A 14,002-nucleotide genomic window follows, 5' to 3' on the forward strand; every position below is an offset into this window, starting at 1 on the left:
ATCAGCTGAGTGGATTCCCTCAAGTGTCTGACTCACATTTCCTACATCTCACAGCCCTGCCACGGGGCCCCAAGCACCACCTGGGGCCTTTCTAGAGACCAGAGGGTAACACGCTGCACTGCTACAACCATCTTTTCACCTGGAGATCCTAAAGCATGCTGGACCCCACAGCTCCCTCCCGGGATGTTCTCGGATGCTAGGGGCCATACGAAATGCTCCCAAGGTATGCATCCCAAGGCATCATATGGGATGCATTCAAAACAAACACAGAAATATCATTACACCAAGCAGAGAGGGCCTTTAAAATGTAAGGCCCTAAAGAATTTAATGGGAATGAAACCAATGGGGATCCTATAGAAATCACGCTAACCCCCTTAGAATTTAGTAGAGAATGAGCTCACTTCTATAGGGTTCTCTCAACAACGCTATAAATAGGCTTGGAAGGATTAGATTTTAATCAAAAATGTTGGTAAACCTCGATTTCAATGTACACACAGCCCGATGAAAAAATACTCCCATCAGTAATAATCGAAATTTACAGGTAGGCAAAGTAAGCAAAATTCTGGTCAAGAACTTACTAGAGACTGTCATTACATAATTGTCTGACACCCCCAAAGTTTCCTGCAACTGTGAAAATTTCAAATCAATAAAAATTGAAAAAAATGCTTAAAAATAATCAGCATTATCTGCTGCAATCATAAGAAAATCAGAGTCCCACTCTGCTGACCCTAGCTGCACAGTTCTCCAGCGCAGAGAGAACGTATGAGCAAATTCTCCAGCATGCTCCAATGTATCTAGGAAAACTTGGCTGTTGGCTGAATTCTGCAGGGACAGTCCCCCACCTGGATGACGCGGAAGCGCTTTCCGGTGCAAGTCGCCCCTACAGTAATTCCTGCTCAGCTCGAAAGCCATTTCTGAGTCAAATGTGCTTCTTCACCATACTCTGCAGCACAGCCACCAACTGCTTCCTCACACCTATGCAGTGGTGAGCGCAGGGAGCAGGGATTTTGCATCAGCTAGACAGAGCAGGGAAACCCCATGAGCAGAGACTTCACTGCTTATCTGGGGTCAAAGCTTCCCCAGCTCTCGGCAAGGCAGCTCCATTGAGATATGGCAGCGAATCAAGTGCTGAAAACTCTGGCGGCGGCTGGACTCCATCCCCAGACCAGCAGAGCAAACATCCCCCACAGTGCCCCAGGCACCGCAACTATGGCCTTGTTGCCACCCTGTCCTCTCCTACGGGACTGTCACTCGCACTGGAAGGCGAGAGACTCTACAATTGCTCTTCATGATCAAACCGTGGGCATCCGCTCTCCCGCAGGGAACACGGTAGCCCCCAACTGACACTCAACAGCTTCTGCTGATTTCTGACACTGGAGTAGGAGAGGTACAGATCCTGCATGCCATAGCTGGAGGTCTGATGCCAAACCCAGGGGAGGCACGCAAGGTGGTTTTAAGGAGGTGCCCCTAGGGGCTGGAAGAGAGGGCTGTCGCAGGACAAGCACGAGCAGGAGACAGTCTTACTTGTCCATTAGGGCAGTACAGGCTCTCTCAGTGCCCCTTACACCTGGCACCTCCTTCCACATCGCCTCTGACTGCAGTCCATGCTTTTCCCTCGTCCATCCTGAGAGCACGACCCCAATGCACATTCCTCCAGCCTCCAGGCAGCATCACAAAGCCACCCTGGAAATGGCCTAGAACGGTGCTGGCCTGGAGGCAGGACAAGATATCCTGGGATACCAACCTGCACAGCGACGGACGGGCTGCAATCAGGGCAGCACAGCACCATGTGGATAGAAAGTTTCAAAAGTGATGCGGCTTGCTTGCCACAGCATGAACACAGGCCAGCCAAGAGGTGTGAGCTATCCCGGTGCAGTTTCTATGCATAGACAAGCCCTAGGACACTCACCCTCTGCCTCACCAACACTCAAGGAGTTAACCGTATATACTATGAACTCCATGAAAGGTACCATGCCAGTGTCTTTATGCCCCACCACTTCCCTAGAGCAAACAGCCTCGGAGGGAAGAAGTGTCTCTGGCTGGCTCCATCCACACCCACACCCACCCAGGGTCCGCTCCCTCACAGGTGGTGATGAAATTTGAAACAGGACCCGCATCACTGAGTCAGCCCAATATTGAGATACGGAAGGCAGAACAAGGGGTCCGCCCTCTTCTCAATATCACCATGAAAAGGGAACTGAAACCACACCAGGCGAATACCCTGCAGCCGAGTTACAGCAGCCACCCAGTCAGCAGGGGACTGAATCGGAGCAGCAGCCACTCATCCCGGGTCCAGGCCTCACTGGGGGATTCCGCAGGAGCGAGCCCACAGACACATGTAGCAACACCAGGCCACGCAGGGTCTGCTTTCCCCAGAAGCAAAACACCCACAGTCAGAGGCAGCCATTCAGACGTGCTCTGAGCCAGCGTGCTGAGCGCCAACACAATTCAACAGCCCTGTGCTTGGACAGCAGCTCAAAGTGCTGCCGGAAGCCGAGATTCTTCTTACTCTTCCAGGGACAAATTGAACATCCCTGAGGCAAAAAGATTGGGAAAAGCTTCGCTTTGTAAACGAATGTTAGAATCTAGCTGACTCCCACCCAGCCAAGCTGCCTCCTGCTCCTCACATCCGAGTGCCTGGACATTAGACAGGCCAGTCTCCCGCTGTCATAAGGGGCTGAGATCTGCAGCTCCACCACTGTCTGTCTCCGCAGGGTTTTCCTTTTCCAAAGGGAAGGGTTTGTACGATAGGCTTCAGCAAAACAAACAGAAAAACCCCAAAGTCTCTGAAACTTTGCTTCTAAACTAGAGAGCAGCTTCTCTTTGCCACTGTACTCTGCTAAGGCAGCCAGCTTTGTCACCAGACTCTCCTAGTCCTTTCCCAGGCGGCCCCCAGGCAACACTGAACCATCCTGAGCTCCTCTGCAGGGCCCCAGCTTGTCCACATTTCAGTCCCTCTTAAAGATACCTCTGCCCTGCTGCGATGGTGAATCTCCTGGATCTGTGTATGAGCTTACGCAAACTGCCTGTCTGTGCCCCGCTTCCACCGACCTTTGTCATTCAGCTGCGAGTCCCTTGGAGCAGGGGCCATCCTTACATGTTTGGAAAGGTGCTGGCATGCAGCGAGTGCTACTGCAAAGAAAAAACAACCTAACTTGGGGCCTTCAGCTGGGCTTGGTTACTGATCCCTGGGGTGTTCCCAGAACCTGGGTTTAACTCCCAAGACGCCATGCACAGCACAAGCCAAGAGAGCTCATAATACGTTAGGGGCACTGCAGCCTGGCCAGTAGGCACAGGTGCAAACAGCCCAACAGGCTGGAGCTGGTGTATTGCTACCCACAAGCCCCCGAGCAGCCCCCAGCTCAGCTCCCAGGACAGTGCGGTGCATGAAATAAGATCCCGCAGATTCCTGCCTGCTCTAAACACGTTCCACAACATGCAACATGGAGCAGAGCATTGTAAGGGGCAGCCAGTGCTGCACAGCTCTGCCCCACCCACAGCTTGGTACAGGGCTGGCACTTAGCGAGACCCCGGCCTCGAAAGGGGCCAGAGTCTAGATTCAGCCTGCGCAATCCTGAGAGCTACCAGACTGGGAACCAACCACGTGAGTAGAGTTTCTGCAGATTAGACCTAGGTAATCCACCCTGCTGCTCATGCCCCCTGGGTTCCAAGCAGTACGTCTAGTGGTCTTGGCACAAACCCAGCACCCAAAAATTCCCAAATTCTACCCCCAGACTGTCAGTAATTCCCTGGGTGACCCTGGGCAAGGCCTCTTCTTCCTCTTCAGTAACACAGGGACAGTCATGGAGCAGGGAGGTGACTAGTGATGGCCTGTCTACGCTGGAACATCCACCACTGGTGGATTTGCATCACTGCCAACTCAATTCGCACCTTGCTACCTATCCTAGTCTGAAACTGGAGTAAGCTGCCCTGGTGCAAGTCACATTGCACCAGTGTAAATCGCGTCTGCATGGGAGGGTGTGAGTGTGTGTGGAGTTGCACTGCTGCAACAGGGAGTGTCTACCAGGCCTTGTTTGTGACTGCCCCGCATTGGGAGGGTGTGAAGTGCTACACAAGTATCAGATCTCCCTTCCACAGTCAGAAGCCATTTACAAACAGTCCCTGTCCCTAAGCCCTACAGGTTTTTCTGCAGTGTCACTCTATCAACCATTACTGATTCTGAAACAAAATGGTAATGTTAAAAACCAAATAGAGAAGAAAACAAAAGCTACCAAAAGTCCCTTTGCCTCATTAAAAAAAATGAAAATTACCCTTTCTTCAGTTGTTTGGATTTCAGCTTTTCAACTGTTCTCAGCCCAGTTCCCAGGATGACAAACAAGGCTAGGAAACGAACCACCTACGTACAAAGAGACACATATGGGGGAAGTACCAAATAGCATCATGCTACCATCTTGTTTGTATAGTACCTAGCACAATGGGGTGCTGGTCCATGAGTAGATCTCCTGGGTGCTATGACAATACAAATAATATATAATAAAGCCTATAGCAACATGCTCTAGAGGTTTAAGCTGAGGAGGGAAATCCACTTTTTCACACCGTACAACAGGGAATGCAAACTGTACCTGGAGCGAGGCAGCAGGCTGAACTCTCACCACCATCCTCACAGTCATCTCCAAGACAGGCCCTCTATCATGCCAGTCAATCCTAACTGGTCTATCATTCCCAGGCCAAGGCACCTTGTCTGTATTGAAGTCGGCTGGGGGAGGGGGATAGTGTTGTGGGGAAGAGCGAGAAGTCCAACATTTCAGACTAATGCCCTATACCACAAGCATGGTATGGATGTCACTCTAGAAAGGACACTGGGTGATGGCCACATGAGACCTGTCTTTCACACCCCACAAGGCTTACCTAGGAAAAGAACAGAGGTTATGCCGGCTCTGTGAGACAGGATGTGAATTTCACTGGAAGAGACAGAGATGCTATGCAACCAGCTTGAGAACTGAATTAAGTAGTTTGTCTCTGCTCTCACCACACAAACACACTGCCAGCAGTAAGGCCCTGGTACTGACACTGCAAAAACTACCTATAGCCTGCACCCAAGGTTTGGGGGTTTTTACGTCGGGTTTAGTGACACTGAGTTTCACAATGACCAAAATATTTACAAAGCTGTTACCTCTCTTGGTCGACTTTAACACTTCCTCCCCACCCCATCCTGGCTCATGTGAAGCAGGTGTTTGAAGAAATCCCCTCTTCAAAGGGCAGGTACAAAACAACTCTAAAACCAAGATGTTGGTTTCACTTTGGTTTCTGGGCAATGCAATCCGGGGGCTGTGCATTTCAGAACCATACAATTAGGCCTTGATCCTATAACTGATCCCACAGCTGGACCTGAGCAGACAGACCTATGCACCTGCACATAGTCCTGGTGAAGTCTACGGGGCTCCGTACAGGTCTGATTACAGGGTCAGGGCTTTGACAACACAAAACATTCCATTTCTTTTTACTTGTTCAAACTGTCCTCCGTGGCTGGCATCTCCTCTACCCTGTCACTGACTCACCCACTCTGCAAGATCTCCTGCCCTCCTTGTCTTCCTATGCTAGGGTTCTTCAGGTGATCTCCTATCACGGCATTAGCTCTGATGCAGAGATAGCACAAGCCTTTTTACCACCATGTTGCATAATTTTGCTTCAAGCAGGTTGAAAATATTATTATCTATGCATATTACAGTCGGGCCTAGAGGCCCTGACCAGGTCAGCGCCCCATTGTACAACACGGCAGCCACACACACTCTTGCCCTCTCTTACATCTGGCCAACCACACGGTTTGTACCAGCATACTTATGTGGGCTGGGGGGTGGTTTGTTACGGATATAGGTGTACCAGTACAATTCCTGCTGTGGATGCAGTTATACCAGTATAAAGGTGCCTTGTACCAATATAGCGTATTGTCCTTCCCATATGGGAATAAGCTATGCGGGTAAAAGCACCGTCATACTGGCAAAACCTCAGCCACACGGGGGGAGGCAGCGGGTGCCCTGCTTTAGCTGCGCTGGGGTCTGCACTGTCTACGTGGAAGCAAGGCCTTACTCTAGCACCATTGCCAGAGCTAGCAAAACAGTGGAAGCTGGTTTGTTCCCAAACTGCTCAATTAGACACAGCTGGTGGGAGTGGCTTTCATGCACTAGACACCCCAGGCTCTAGCCAAATCAGCTACTATCCCGAGTGCAATCACCAGGACCAGATTTTCATGCAGCACTTTGAACTACAGCACGGAGCAGCACAGAGTTGGAACAAGAGTGCCAGGCTGATGACAGGACATTGCCAGTTAAGAATGGGGACCCCCTGATGACGAGAGAGATCATGCACTAATCCTGGCCTCTCTATAAATCCAGGGTACACCCTCATCTTGAATACTCCATGCAGATGTGGTTGCCCCAACTCAAAAAAGATCTATTGGAATTTGAAACGGTTCAGAAAAGGGCAGCAAAAATTATGAGGGGTATGGAACGGCTTCCATATGAGGAGAGATTAATAAGACTGGGACTTCTTGGCTTGGAAAAAAGATGACTAAGGGGGGATATGATCAAGGTCTATAAAATCATGACTGGGGTGGAGAGAGTAAATCAGGAAGTGTTATTTACTCCTTGTCATAACACAAGAACTAGGGGTCACCCAATGAAATTAACAGGCATCAGGTTTAAAACAAACAAAAGGAAGTATTTTTTCCACAAACGCAGTCAGTCTGTAGAACTCCTTGCCAGAGGATGTTGTGAAGGCCAAGACTATAACAGGGTTCAAAAAAGAACTAGATAAGTTCATGGAGAACAGGTCCATCAATGGCTATTAGCCAGGGTGGGCATGGTGTCCCTAGCCTCTGTTTGCCAGAGCTGGAAATGGGAGACAGAGGATGGATCGCTTGATGATTCCCTGTTCTGTCCATTCCCTCTGGGGCACCTGGCATTGGGCACTGCCAGAAGACCAGACACTGGGCTAGATGGACCTTTGGTCTGACCCAGTCTGGCCGCTCTTATGGCTCTGGGAACACCATTCTCTTCCGGAAGGAGGGAGTGTGAGGTTCCCTCAAGAATTTAGGAGGGGAGAGAGCAGCACATGGGAATGTCCTCACCCTGCATCTAGGACATAAACACCCTGCTCCTTTCACCAGGTTCACAGCCCCACCCCAAGAACCGGGGAGCCGGAGCCAAAGCAACCCACCCCCTGCATTCACGGCTCAAGGTGCAGGTGAGGAAGCACCAGTCACAGGTGAGAGGGGAATGGGGATCCCGCCACCTCCTGGCGCAGGGACCCGTGCCCCACAGGGCTCCTCCTGCCTCTCTTTCCTCACAGCCACTCAGGATGACCCAGACCGGTGACGGTCTGTCTGTCTGGGCCTCTGTCTCACTCAACAGCCTGGCAGTGTCAGCCCGTCAATGGTAGTCAGCCTGTGTGTGTCAGTCAGTCAGCGTCAGCCAGTGCCTGTGTGTGTGTGGGTCAGCGTCAGCCAGCCAGTCAGTCAGTCAGTCTCTGTGTCAGTGTCTGTCAGTCAGTCAGCCAGTGCCTGTGTGTGTGTGTGTCTGTCTGTCAGCCAGTGCCTGTGTGTGTGTGTGTCTGTCTGTCAGCCAGCCAGTCAGCCAGAGTCAGCCAGCCAGCCAGCGCCTGTCTGTCAGCCAGAGTCAGCCAGCCAGCCAGCGCCTGTCTGTCAGCCAGAGTCAGCCAGCCAGCCAGCGCCTGTCTGTCAGCCAGCCAGCCAGCGCCTGTGTGTCAGCCAGCCAGCCAGCGCCTGTGTGTCAGCCAGCCAGCCAGCGCCTGTGTGTCAGCCAGCCAGCCAGCGCCTGTGTGTCAGCCAGCCAGCCAGCGCCTGTGTGTCAGCCAGCCAGCCAGCGCCTGTGTGTCAGCCAGCCAGCCAGCGCCTGTGTGTCAGTCAGCCAGCCAGCGCCTGTGTGTCAGTCAGCCAGCCAGCGCCTGTGTGTCAGTCAGCCAGCCAGCGCCTGTGTGTGTGTGGGTCAGCGTCAGCCAGTCAGTGTGTCTGTCAGCCAGTCTCTGTGTCAGTGTCTGTCAGTCAGCCAGTGCCTGTGTGTGTGTGTGTCTGTCAGTCAGCCAGCCAGCCAGAGTCAGTCAGTGTGTCTGTCAGTCAGTCTCTGTGTCAGTGTCTGTCTGTCAGTCAGCCAGTGTGTGTCTGTCTGTCTGTCAGTCAGCCAGCCAGTCAGAGTCAGTCAGTGTGTGCGCGTCAGTCAGCCAGTCTCTGTGTCAGCCAGTGTCTGTCAGTCAGTCTGTCAGCCAGCCAGTCAGTCAGAGTCAGTCAGTGTGTGTCTGTCTGTCTGTCAGTCAGCCAGCCAGTCAGAGTCAGTCAGTGTGTGCGCGTCAGTCAGCCAGTCTCTGTGTCAGCCAGTGTCTGTCAGTCAGTCTGTCAGCCAGCCAGTCAGTCAGAGTCAGCCAGTCTCTGTCAGTCAGTCACCGTGTCGGTCTGTCCGTGTCGCCGCCCCGGGCCCGGCCAGGCCGCGCGCTGCCGCCCTCCCTTGTTTACCGCCCGCGGGCCCCGCCCCCACCGGGGTCCCCGGGCCCGGCCCGCGCGGGCGGCCGGAGCGAGCGTCGGGGGCGGCGCCCCAGGGCTGGAGGGAAACCCGGCCCGGCCCGGCCCGGCCCGCTCCGCTCCTACCTCCGGCCGCGCCGGGCGGCTCCGGCCCCGGCTTCCGCTTCGCTCCGCGGCTGCTGCTCCCGACTCGGCTCCGGGGCCGGCTCTGCCCCCTCCGGCCCCGCCCCCACTGAGCCCCCTCGGCCCCGCGCCCGCCCCCGGCCCCGCCCCCCCCCGCGAGCCCAGCGCCCGGCCCCGCCCCCCGAGCCCCCTCGGCCCCCCCCCCCGCGAGCCCAGCGCCCGGCCCCGCCCCCCGAGCCCCCGGCCCCACCCCCTCTCCCCTGAGTCCCCACCCCCCCGCGAGCCCAGCGCCCGGCCCCGCCCCCCGAGCCCCCTCGGCCCCCCCCCCGCGAGCCCAGCGCCCGGCCCCGCCCCCCGAGCCCCCGGCCCCACCCCCTCTCCCCTGAGTCCCCACCCCCCCCGAGCCCAGCGCCCGGTCCCGCCCCGCCCCCACTGAGCCCCCTCGGCCCCGCGCCCCCTCGGCCCCGCCCCCCGAGCCCCGCCCGGCCCCGCCCCCCGAGCCCCCGGCCCCACCCCCTCTCCCCTGAGTCCCCACCCCCCCCGAGCCCAGCGCCCGGCCCCGCCCCCCGAGCCCCCTCGGCCCCCCCCCGCGAGCCCAGCGCCCGGCCCCGCCCCCCGAGCCCCCGGCCCCACCCCCTCTCCCCTGAGTCCCCACCCCCCCCGAGCCCAGCGCCCGGTCCCGCCCCGCCCCCACTGAGCCCCCTCGGCCCCGCCCCCCGAGCCCCGCCCGGCCCCGCCCCCCGAGCCCCCGGCCCCACCCCCTCTCCCCTGAGTCCCCACCCCCCCCGAGCCCAGCGCCCGGCCCCGCCCCGCCCCCACTGAGCCCCCTCGGCCCCGCGCCCGCCCCCGGCCCCGCCCCCCCCGCGAGCCCAGCGCCCGGCCCCGCCCCCCGAGCCCCCTCGGCCCCCCCCCCGCGAGCCCAGCGCCCGGCCCCGCCCCCCGAGCCCCCGGCCCCACCCCCTCTCCCCTGAGTCCCCACCCCCCCCGAGCCCAGCGCCCGGTCCCGCCCCGCCCCCACTGAGCCCCCTCGGCCCCGCGCCCCCTCGGCCCCGCCCCCGGCCCCGCCCCCCGAGCCCCGCCCGGCCCCGCCCCCCGAGCCCCCGGCCCCACCCCCTCTCCCCTGAGTCCCCACCCCCCCCGAGCCCAGCGCCCGGCCCCGCCCCCCGAGCCCCCTCGGCCCCCCCCAGCGAGCCCAGCGCCCGGCCCCGCCCCCCGAGCCCCCGGCCCCACCCCCTCTCCCCTGAGTCCCCAACCCCCCCGAGCCCAGCGCCCGGCCCCGCCCCGCCCCCACTGAGCCCCCTCGGCCCCGCGCCCGCCCCCGGCCCCGCCCCCCCCGCGAGCCCAGCGCCCGGCCCCGCCCCCACTGAGCCCCCTCGGCCCCGCGCCCGGCCCCGCCCCCCCGAACGCCCTCGGCCCCGCCCCCCGAGCCCCCGGCCCCGCCCCCTCTCCCCTGAGTCCCCCCCCCGAGCCCAGCGCCCGGCCCCGCCCCGCCCCCACTGAGCCCCCTCGGCCCCGCGCCCGCCCCCGGCCCCGCCCCCCCCGCGAGCCCAGCGCCCGGCCCCGCCCCCACTGAGCCCCCTCGGCCCCGCGCCCGGCCCCGCCCCCCCGAACGCCCTCGGCCCCGCCCCCCGAGCCCCCGGCCCCGCCCCCTCTCCCCTGAGTCCCCCCCGCGAGCCCAGCGCCCGGCCCCACCCCCACTGAGCCCCCTCGGCCCCGCGCCCGGCCCCGCTCCCCCGAACCCCCTCGGCCCCGCCCCCCGAGCCCCCGGCCCCGCCCCCTCTCCCCTGAGTCCCCCCCCCGCGAGCCCAGCGCCCGGCCCCACCCCCACTGAGCCCCCTCGGCCCAGCGCCCGGCCCCGCCCCCCTCTCCTCTGAGCCCCGCCCCCGGCCCCCTCTCCCCTGAGCCCCCCCCGAGCCCAGCGCCCGGCCCCCCCGAGCCCCCCCCTCCTCTGAGCCCAGCGCCCGGCCCCCCGAGCCCCGCCCCACCTGAGCCCCCCGGCCCCGCCCCCGCCCCCCTCTCCCCTGAGCCCCCCCCGGAGCCCAGCGCCCGGCCCCCCTCTCCCCTCCCCGGCCCCGCCCCCCTCTCCCCTGAGCCCCCCGAGCCCCGCCCCGGGCCCCGCCCCACCTGAGCCCCCCGGCCCCGCCCCCGACCCCTCTCCCCTGAGCCCCCCCCCGAGCCCAGCGCCCGGCCCCTCCCCCGGCCCCCCCCAGGCCCAGCACCCGGTACCCACTACCCTTTCCCCCACAGACCCCGCACCCCACTGACCCCATCGCACCCTAGGTCCCTGCCCTCCTGGGCAGCTCCCTTTTCTTTCTTCCCTGCACCCCACTGACCTTCATCATACCGCAGTCCCCTCCCCAACCCCCTTCCCTTCCCCTTGTGAGCTCCCCGATTACCTGCCCCCACATTCCTCCCTGCCCTCACCCTCCTGTCCCCAGTGCAGCCCCACACTCCCCCCTGCCCTCCTCTCCCCCCCCCCCCCGCAGAGCCGTAGAGGTGACTTGCAGAGCCAATAGCAATGGGGTTGGTGCTTCCTTTTGCCCCTCTGTGGGGCAGGGGTCAGTCCACCTCACACAACAGGGCAGCTGCCTTTCCCTCTAGAGGTGGGGTTCCAGTTCTTGCCGGCTTGGCTTGGCTTCCCCTCTGCGGGTGGCAGGACAAGGGGTTGGCCTGTGGCACCAGTGACGCCAAGGGCCCCATACTGTCATGGGAGCCTCCAAGACAGACCGGCAGCATCAGGACCCTCGCCCCAGACTAGCTAGCAGAGCTAAGAGGGCTCCCCAGCCCCCTGCCTGGTTCCTCTAGGGAGACCTCGAATAAAACCAGGGAAAAGAGAGTCGAGCTCTTTGTTCTATCTAAGGCTGAAAAGGAACCACAGAAAATCTCCTAGCCTCTTAGGCCTTCTCTGTGTAGCACAGACTGTACAGGGCCCGCAGCTACATTCTTCCTGTGCAGTTCCCCTGGAAGTTTCACTTTCTCCTTGTGCTCAGCAAGAGCCCCCAATTTAGCCCTAGGCCGGGGGGCAGTACAAACCCCATTCCAACCCCCCCAGAAGAGCTGAGCAGCACGTGGGCTTTGCGCTGCCCAGACAGCCCTGTTACCCAAGGGCTGCACCGTTGCCCCCCTTGGAGGCTTGGCAGTGGCATCTTGAGAGCCAGACACACACATGGGCTCATAGTCCCTTCTCCTGCCTTTGCAGCCTTTGACAAATGCAGCCTTACCTGCCCAGATCCCATAAGAATGCTGCAGCAAAGATCCTTCTCCTAGCCTGGCACTTCGACCATGGCACTCCTGTCTCTGCATCCCTCCAGCGGTTCTCTCTTCTCTACGGCATCACAAGGAAGCTACTTGCCTTCACTTTCAGCCTCTCCCCGGACCCCATCCTACCCGTCAGCTCTCCGCCGAGAGTCGATTCCCATGGTGCAAGCCTCCATCACCCACTCGTTACATTTTCAGACCAGCACCTTGTGCTTTCTCTCCTGCTGCCTCTCGCCCTAGGGAGGAGCTCCCTCTAAACCCCCTCAAAGCTAGATAACTATTCACTTTCAGCCCCTGCTCAAAACTCCTTTTCTGTGACACTGATCACTAAATTAACACGAGTGCAGCAGCAGGCGTTCAGACATTACTGCTGACCAGTATGTCTGTGTATTCCCCGCGTTGGTCTGGCTTGTGTCTGGTACACTCTTTGGGGGCAGGACCACCTTTTGGTTCTGTGTTGGTACAGTGCCTGGCAGCTCAAAACTAGGCACTACGGTAAAACATAATGAATAATCCAGTTTTCAGAATAACTGCCTGCATTACAGTGTGCTCCAGCCAGCCAAACATGAGAGAAACGTGCTTTCTGGATGGACAGAGAGTTCTTTTGGATACAACATTAGTTGTGCCAAGGACTTGCATGTAATTGGGAGGGGGAGGGAAATCACTGCTAAGCAAGTGCAGTAGGAGTGAGATCATCACCCAAAATCATGGTGTTTTTCTGGCTTCCTTATTCCAGGTTAATCAGCTAAAGAGCTGCTGGGTTTAGTTTGGGGTTTTTCCAAATTTCACTGTGCTGTATTCAGAGTTCAGCTGGATCTTTGCTGTTCGAGATCGTAACTCACGGTCACATCACCCAGGCGGTCTGTGGAAGGTGTACGATGGAGATTTCATTGCATGCTATTTCCACCCTACAATACAAGAACAGTGACATTAAACAGGCAAAAAGAAAAGGAGGACTTGTTGCACCTTAGAGACTAACAAATTTATTTGAGCATAAGCTTTCGTGAGCTACAGCTCTCTTCGTCGGATGCATTCAGTGGAAAATACAATGGGGAGATTTATATACACAGAGAACATGAAACAATGGGTGTTACCATACACACTGTAAGGAGAGTGATCAGGTAAGTTTCAGAGTAACAGCCATGTTAGTCTGTATTCGCAAAAAGGTAAGGTGAGCTATTACCAGCAAGGGAGTGGGGAGAAAAACCTTTTGTAGTGATAATCAAGGTGAGACATTTCCAGCAGTTGACAAGAATGGCTGAGAAACAGCGGGGGGGGGGGGGTGGAAATAGATTTACTTTGTGTAATGACCCATCCACTCCCAGTCTTTATTCAAGCCTAAGTTAATTGTATCCAGTTTGCAAATTAATTCCAATTCAGCAGTCTCTCGCTGGAGTCTGTTTAGGCAGCCGTTCAAAACAGGCAGAATGCAAAATCGTACGCTCCCTGCTGCAGGATACCGCTGAGGATTCAAATAGATAGACACACATGAATAAGGGGAGCATCCCCAATTGCAGTCGTTAGGGTATTGATTGGGAATGTGGGGAATGTCAGAATTGCCAGACTGGATCAGACCAAAGGTCCAGTATCCCACCTCCAACAGCACCTCTTCCCAGGGAGGTGAAAAGGCTCCCTAGGAAGCAGTTGTGGGATAATCTGCCCCTACGTAGTCTCACCTTGGTTTCTGGTAGTTAGAGATTGGTGTGAGCCCTCATGCACAAGGTTTAATACCCCTGTAATGGTATCTGGTCCTTACTCCTGCAGGGCACAGGTGCCTGTAGGAGACCCAAGGCAAAGCGGAGTACTGCGGGATGGTCTTATACCAGCCTGTGTTACTAAGTACACGAGCTGCTGGATTCTGACCCAACTGTAGCACTGAGGTTGGTGGTTTCATGCCTAAGTGCAGAGAGTTACGATAATAAAGCCTGGATGTCCTGAAGGCGGGTCACTGTAACTCCGGTAAGTCTGAGTCACTGTCAGTGGCTTGGTTTCCCTGCAATGGGGTCAGAACTTCCTGTTGTGTGAAGTGGGCCTTGGGGGCCCAGGCACGTTGGCTTGTCGCTCCTGAAGACGGAAGGGAAAGAGATGCCAGCAATATTTCTGGCCCCTCTAGCTCCCCTGGGCTTCCAA

General features: G+C 58.2%; 2 protein-coding genes across 3 annotated transcripts in view; one reads left to right on the top strand and one right to left on the bottom strand.

Moving 5' to 3' along the window:
- The window catches only part of LOC140904001 (signal transducer and activator of transcription 5B), a 45,482-nt gene extending 36,763 nt beyond the window's left edge, over positions 1-8,719 (bottom strand). For both annotated transcript variants that reach the window (XM_078850750.1, XM_078850749.1), the window contains exon 1: positions 8,618-8,719. The gene's annotated coding sequence lies outside the window, so the exon portion shown is untranslated. The remainder of the gene's footprint in view (positions 1-8,617) is intronic.
- ATP6V0A1 (ATPase H+ transporting V0 subunit a1) overlaps positions 8,552-14,002 on the top strand; it is a 193,715-nt gene continuing 188,264 nt past the window's right edge. Inside the window, exon 1 of the mRNA XM_078850747.1 lies at positions 8,552-8,563. The gene's annotated coding sequence lies outside the window, so the exon portion shown is untranslated. The remainder of the gene's footprint in view (positions 8,564-14,002) is intronic.

The sequence above is a fragment of the Lepidochelys kempii genome, chromosome 27 (assembly GCF_965140285.1).
Source record: "Lepidochelys kempii isolate rLepKem1 chromosome 27, rLepKem1.hap1, whole genome shotgun sequence".
NCBI lineage: Eukaryota > Metazoa > Chordata > Testudines > Cheloniidae > Lepidochelys > Lepidochelys kempii.